Source organism: Pteropus medius, unplaced genomic scaffold (assembly GCF_902729225.1).
Source record: "Pteropus medius unplaced genomic scaffold, Ma_sr-lr_union100, whole genome shotgun sequence".
Lineage (NCBI taxonomy): Eukaryota > Metazoa > Chordata > Mammalia > Chiroptera > Pteropodidae > Pteropus > Pteropus medius.
Genome location: NW_024340696.1, coordinates 25,852,093 through 25,859,331, shown reverse-complemented (window position 1 = coordinate 25,859,331; position 7,239 = coordinate 25,852,093).

Below are 7,239 nucleotides of genomic sequence, written 5' to 3'. Positions count from 1 at the left end.
TCAAAGACACGGAGGAACCTTAAATATATGTATATTGCTAGGTAAAAGAATCTGAAAAGCCTACATACTATATAATTCCAACTATGTAACATTCTGGAAAAGACAAAATTATGGAGATTATAAAATGATCGGTGGTTGCCAGGGGTTAGGGGAAAGAAGCCATAAATAGGTGGAGCACAAGGGATCTTTAGGGCAGTAAAACTACCTTGCAGGATACTGTAAGGGTGGATAGGTGTCATTATACATTTGTCCAAACCCACAGAACTGTACAACACAAAGAGTGAAGCCTAATGTAAACTATGACTTTAGTTAATAATAATGTTCTAATGTTAGCCCATCAACTGTAACCAATGTACCACACCGTGGCATGATGTTAATAGCAGGGGGCCCGGGAGAGGCAGGAAGGAATATGTGGGGACTCTAGACTTTCTGCTCAATTTTTTTGTAAACCTAAAACTATTAAAAAATAATCTGTTAATTAAAAGAAAAAAGAAAGATGAATCTGAAAAGAGTGTGTGAAGAAGGATGCTGAGGGAGATCAAGGAAAGTATGGTCAATACCGATTTGAATTTCTCTAAGCAGATCCCTCATATGGTGTTTTTACCACCAGGAGTCCAGCCAGTGGATTTGTTACTGGTCAATTGAACAACACTGCACTATTCACCATTTTAAAACTACTAATGATATCACATACTTCCATCTCAGGGAGGTAGGGGAAGAAGAAAAAGACCTTTCAACTGAGCTTAAAGGCAAGAAATCAAAAAGTTCAGAGGCTTTTGTAGCCTGTAACACTTGAAAAGCTCTTCAGATAGTCTCAAGTTCTGGAGTTGTATCAACCTTGAAATATGATGATGAGCTCTGATGTGGTGGTTTGTGCTGCATTCATATTTACCCCATGTGTGTGTACGCGTGCATGTGTGTGTGTGTGTGTGTGTGTATTATCAAGTGTGTATTATGAGAAAGAGTGCCTGCTTGAGAATCAGAGAGACCTAAAGGAAGGAAAGGAAAATCTTCACCTCTAATTTTTTGAAGTGGCAGAGTCTAACCTGATCTGGCTTTTCTTTTATATTTATTTCATGCAACTATCCATATTTCTTAATCAATATGTCTTTGTAGTTAACATTCCTTGAAGCCGCTTCCTGCTTCTCTTCCTTTTTCTACTCTGCCACACTCTTTTTGGAAAGAAAATGCTGTTAATACATTCAAACTCTTTCTTTGTTGTCAAATTGCTGTTACATTGTTTATTACATCTCCCCCCTGGCCCCTTAACATACATCTATGTTCCTCTGGATGGATGGCATCCACTTCATCCTCTGTCTCCTGGCTCACTATTGGTTTGGAGACACCTCTGGGAATTAGTTAGTCTCAGTTTGACATGAACCAAATATCTTAAGAGGACTCAAAACAATAAAGTGATCATTTTTCACAACTTTGTACTGGACACTTTTAGATGGCAAATGTTATTTTCTGAAGAATAAGGCACATGAGAGTTGTCTTACAGAGACCCGAGAGTCTAGGGGAAGTCCTGGTTCTTGTCCCAGCCAAATGTGTGACCTTGAGAAAATTATTCAACCTATCCAAGCCTCAAGGTCTTTATATGCAAACTAAAGATATTTTCTTGCTGAAAGGCAGAAGACTAGACCTTTGTTTTCCTGAGGCCTCACCAGACATAAAATTTTGTATTAGAATGTAAGAAACACTATCCACCTGGATTGATAGATCTTAAACTTCTCCAAGGCGAGTTGGGTCATATTTCTCTTAAATATTCTACAGCACATAGCATGCTATTAGTAATCTTAACAGCTACCCTTTACTGAACAATTTATGAGCCACTTACCTGCCTGGGGACTCAAACTTGTTGAGCAGTGGTTATTATGGGGAGAGTAGGGAGGGAGTGGGCCAAAGCATGGTGCCAACAGCCCACCCAGGGACTCCAGTTTCTGAGAGCAGGCAGCTCTCCTGGGTTAGCAAGCTCTCCCCAGGAGCTGAAGAAGAGTGGAAGGTGAAGTCTTGAAGATCTTTATTTTTCCTCTTTGCCACCACCCTGAATCTTATACAACACTTACATAGCTTCAGGGCAGGGGCAGCTGTGACCTGGAAAATTAAGGGTCATGGGGAAAAAAATTGAGTATTCACAACATTTCCCCTAATGCACCTGCAAGGCTGAGCTGCTGGGTCATTTTGGGCTTTCGGGGCTATGGGCGGAGAGAAGCATTAAAAAATTGTCCCCGTAGGAACGAAAAATGTAAGAAGGGAAAGCCTTGAAAGTAGGGTTGTCTAAAGAGGATTCGAGGGCATTTCCCTGTGTTGAAGAACTATAATTCCTCCTTCCAGGATGAACCCCTCTGCCTTCAGAAAAATTTAAATTACTCTTTAGAATGTTTTACATTCAGATATTTTTCACTGCCACTGGTGCTGAGATGGGCCTAGAGGTGGCCTAGCCTTAGGGGCAGGAGAAGATTTTCTCTGCCACCAGAATCAAAGGATCTTGTTCATGGGAAGAATTATGCTTTATGATAGAGAAAGACTTGCTGAATGTTTGAAATGCAGGCCCAGTGATTCTTCCCTAATAAAAACAACACACATCTAATGGCTAAGAGTTTGCAAAGCACTTTCCATTGTGTCACCTTTATTCCCATGTTAACCTACTAAGCCAGACATAGTAATATAGATCCCCACTTAGCAGAAAGGAGACCAGAGTTCAGGGACCTGCCCACTTCCTAGAGCCTAGAAGGACAGGGCGTAGGCAAGACCCAATTCATCTGGCTAATTTGTTTTCATTTCTCTAGCTCCTAGTCATCTAGTCTGTTCATGCCCAGCATCAATCATCCCCTCATTCTTTCTCCCTTCCCCTTCCCATTCTAGGCTTGAATATGAAATTTGAGTTTATTAGATCGAGATACAACATAGTACTGTTAGAAAGCCCAAGAGCCTTTTGCGTTTTGCACCTTATTGAGAGAAGTATAACTTTTTATTTATTTACAGGACATGGGCTCAATTGATTCTAGGAGATATGACTTACCTATCCATGATAAAATCCCGGAAATAAACCACCACATAAATACCTCAGCCTTGTCCCTCTGCCATGCCTTATGATTGCCTTATGATCAGGCTATCATGGAAAAGGAACTGGAGGTGAGGGATTAGTAAACTGAATATATAGAACATCACCTTGACATTTCTTCCTAACTGTATAAAACAAAATCCTTCATAACAGTCAAAGCATATTTGTAACTGCCCATGCAGGTTCAAGGTAAATGTTCAGCTCAGGCCTGGTGAGTATTTCTATCAGCAACTTGAAGAATAATGTAAAGAGTTAACAAATTGTTCAGGTGACAAAAGCTGGGAGGAATAGTTAATTGCCATGTGCAGCTACAGAGAGGCAAAGCAGCCATGACAGGAAGGGCAGCCTCAACCCCTCAGGCAGTTTCCGTGTCCATGTGGACAACCCATCCAATGCCTGCAGCCTAGACCTGTCTGTTCCCAAGAAGTTTCATCTTCTTCGGTATCATTCTGGACCTTGGTATTCCTCAGGACTGCTCCACCTTGAACTCTTCCAGCATCACACTCTCTAAGCACTGTCTTCCATAATTCCAGCTCCTGCCTTCTGCTTCTACCACTATGCCTATTCTGAACTCATTCTCTCCCTATTCCTACACACTTTGTTTCTCTTCTGCATTAGGGAATGCCACCACTTCTCACTCAGGCTTCAAGTCAGAAACATGGGCATGTGCCTCCCGCTCCCCTAACCACCCCAAACTTGAATATTAAAGGGGATCTGAATTTGCTACCCCCACATATGCCATTATGGAATGGAGATTGTTTGAGCCAAAGGCAATTAAGATGCAGCAAGTGCAGTGAGAGTTCTCCTGTCAGTCTAAAATTTCCCTTTGTGAAGATGTTCCCCTAGCCCTCCCCATATATGAGGAGAACAATCCTTATCACTAGAGACAGAAAGTTGGCAGTGAGATGGGTCTGCACAAATAAATCTCACTAAAATAACCTTTATTTTTTATTAGTTTCCCTCATATGTTTACCTTTCCACAATTTAGAAGCCCTAACCCCTTTTCCTCTGTCTTGTCTTTCTCAAATTTGTGTCACTTGTCACGAATGTATCATTCTTTGTTAAAATTGTATATAAGCCCCTGGGTCTAACTGCCTCTTTGGATCTTCATTTCCTTTCTATTAAGGCCTCTAACGCATGTAAAAAAATTAAAATATTAACATCAAATTAAATTTATATGCCTTTTCTCCTGTGAATATTCTGTCAGTTTAGTTCATAGGCCCAGTTGGTCAGTCACTAGAGGATAGAGGAAAATCTTTTTTCCTCCCCTATAATATGAAATTTGAATTTATCAGGTCCTTTGTTTGTCATACCAACTCATTACCAGATTCTGCAGATAAATCTAACTCCTTTCCATTTGTCTCCATTCCCATGACTGTCTTACGCCAACCCTGCAAGTGTAATTGATGTACCTTCTAGGTCTGCAGAAGGATCTCACCACAAGCTACCAAGAGCTTCTATATACTACTTTTAGAATCCCTCTTGACTCACTTCCTGCTTTTCTGATTCCCCTGATCTCTCAGTCTTGATTGTGGCACTATACCTTCTATCCAACTCCTTGGGGAGGTCTTGGCATCTTCCAAAGGAAGATGTTGAACACCCAGTGGCCCTGCTTAAATGTAGGCCCTCATCATACCTTGCCTGGATTTTAGCAAATATTCTCTGATCTTCCTGTCTGCCTCTGATTTTGATCACCTCAGTCTTCTGCCTTAAACACCAGGGGTCACTGGATCTGGAGGAGCTGACTGAGGTTGAGCACCAAATTCTGAGTATTGGGAATAATTAGAATGAAAGAAAAATCATGGAGCCAGCAGTCTAACAGTGGAGAAAGGAGATCAGGGAATCAGAAAATTACTGGAGACCAACCTTTCAAGTAGACCCACCTGGCTTGAAGGAGAAGAAATGGGATGAACTATGAGTCATGATAATATTTAGAAATAGTAGGAAATGTTTTTATTTGGCAGTATTTCTTTTATTTGTGGGACTTGTTTTGGAGAAGAATTGCTAAGTGAGTAGACAGTGTGGGTCTCTGATAAAGGGACCTGTCCTTTTTGCAGCCTGTCCCTCCCTGGGGCTCAGCCCTCCTCAGAGGACCTATGATAGGAATGGCTTTGAGGTATGTTGAATTAGACAGGGCCTCAGTTGGCCTCCCTGCATTTCCCATGACTACCTCAGAGAGTTGTGAAGACAGGGAGATGGGGTAGAGGTAAATGATGGAGAGAAGAAGGTAGGAAGGGAAGGAGGAGAGGAACAGAGGATGGCTCAGCAGATGCCATGTGGACCAGAGAGGCTGACAGCCATCTCAGTAGATGCAAGAATACACAGATGACAGCAAAGTTCCAAGACTTTTTCTAGATGCCTCTGAAGACACTCTGGAACCTAGACTCTACCTCAGAAGAAGGGCAAGGGAAACCCAAATTGGTTGAAACTGAATTTTTGCTATATAATAGAATGGGAGTCCTACTGGAAATTAAACTAAGACCTAAAAAAAATTCCAAAGAAGATTTTTTTTTTTTAAATGAACAGAGCTTTACAACCACCTCAGGAATAGTTGCTTTACCAATAGGAAGCTCCTTGAGAGCAGGGAGTGTGTATTACTTCTCTTCATGTGCCCAGCATCCAGCATACTACTGGCAAAGGTAGGCGATGGCTGTCTTTGACTATGTGCAAGAACTGCCTTTCATTTGTGGATGAACATGTGCTCTAGGCTGGTCTGACCAGTTCTGGCCATTTGGTTTCTAGAGGCTGAGAACATGGAGTGTGTTTAGAAAAGGATGATTAGAATACTGAGAGGTTATGAAAATTTCTAACTCAAACCCACCCTTGTCTCCTGAACTCCAGGAATTTATATTCATTGTTTTATGGACAACTATTTTTGAATGTCTTACCATTCCCCTAAACCCAAGATGTAGAAGAATAAGCTCAATACTTTATCCCAAGCCTGTCCCTCTTTCTGTATTCCTGTCTCATTAAATGGTTCTACCCTCCATTTAGTCGATAAAGCAGAATCCTGAACATCACCCTTGATGCCTTTCTTTTCCATAGAATCTTTAATTTCACAGTAATAATAATGGCAGTAATCACAGGTAATTTTCACTGAGTCCTTACTATGTGCCAGGCACTGTTTTGAGAGCTTCACTTGTATTAATTCATTTAATCCCCATGACAGTGCTATGAGGTACGCATTGTTTTTAATCCTTTTTATGAATGAGGAAACCAAGGTCAGGAGATTAAATAATTCAAAGACACTCAACTCGTGAGTGGGCGAGATGAGATTCAAATCTAGGCAGTACAACTCTGTGTCCTACGCTCTGGACCTCTTTACTCAACTGCCAGTTTGTTGTACTGGTCATATCTGAGAGATTTTTTCCTCGTCTTTTCTCCCATAAAGCATAAATTCACACAGCAAGTATTGCCTTGTCTACTGTTGTATACCCAGAACCTAGCAAAGTACCTGGCCCCCAATAGATGCTTAATAAATATATGATGATTGATAAATGTTTGAAACAACGTCATGTAAAGAAGATCAAGAAATCCCTTAGTGTAATTGAATTGTACAGCTGGACAGGAACTTAGAGTTTATCCAGTCCTGGGGATATTTGGCTGGGAGAAAAGAAGATTTAGGGAGAATAGAAAAAGTATGTTCAAATATTTGAAGAGCTGCCTTGTGGAATAAGGGAGACACATTCCCTGAGCAGTGAGCCTCAGCAGCAGTCTGGGAAAGGAGCAGGGAGAGAATGTGTGTAGTTGGAAAAAAGTTGTGCGGCAAATTACAAAAAATAAAACTCAGCAAATCTTTTGTCTGCTGGGAATAAGTAGGTTACTGCATGAAAAAGGTTTGAATTGTCAAGATGGAGAAACTGAGTCATAGGAAGTCTGATCTTTCCTGACAATAAAGAACTTCTTCAGCTTCAAAGAAAGGGTTATCCTACAGAAGGCAGGCTGATCTTTTCTCCTTGCTTTTGGATAGAGACCCGTGTTGTGTTGTGGGGTTGACCCAAAGATCTCTAAGTCTCTTCAAGCTGTTAGAGCTCCATCTGTCTTCTCTGTTCACTCTGTCTCTTCCTTGCCTCTGGTTCTCTCTCCAGTCAGTTGGTCTCTAAAGAAACAGATCCCTTGTCTCTGGGCCCCCGAGCCCTTCTCAAGCTCGGACAAAATGGCCACTGCTAATGGGC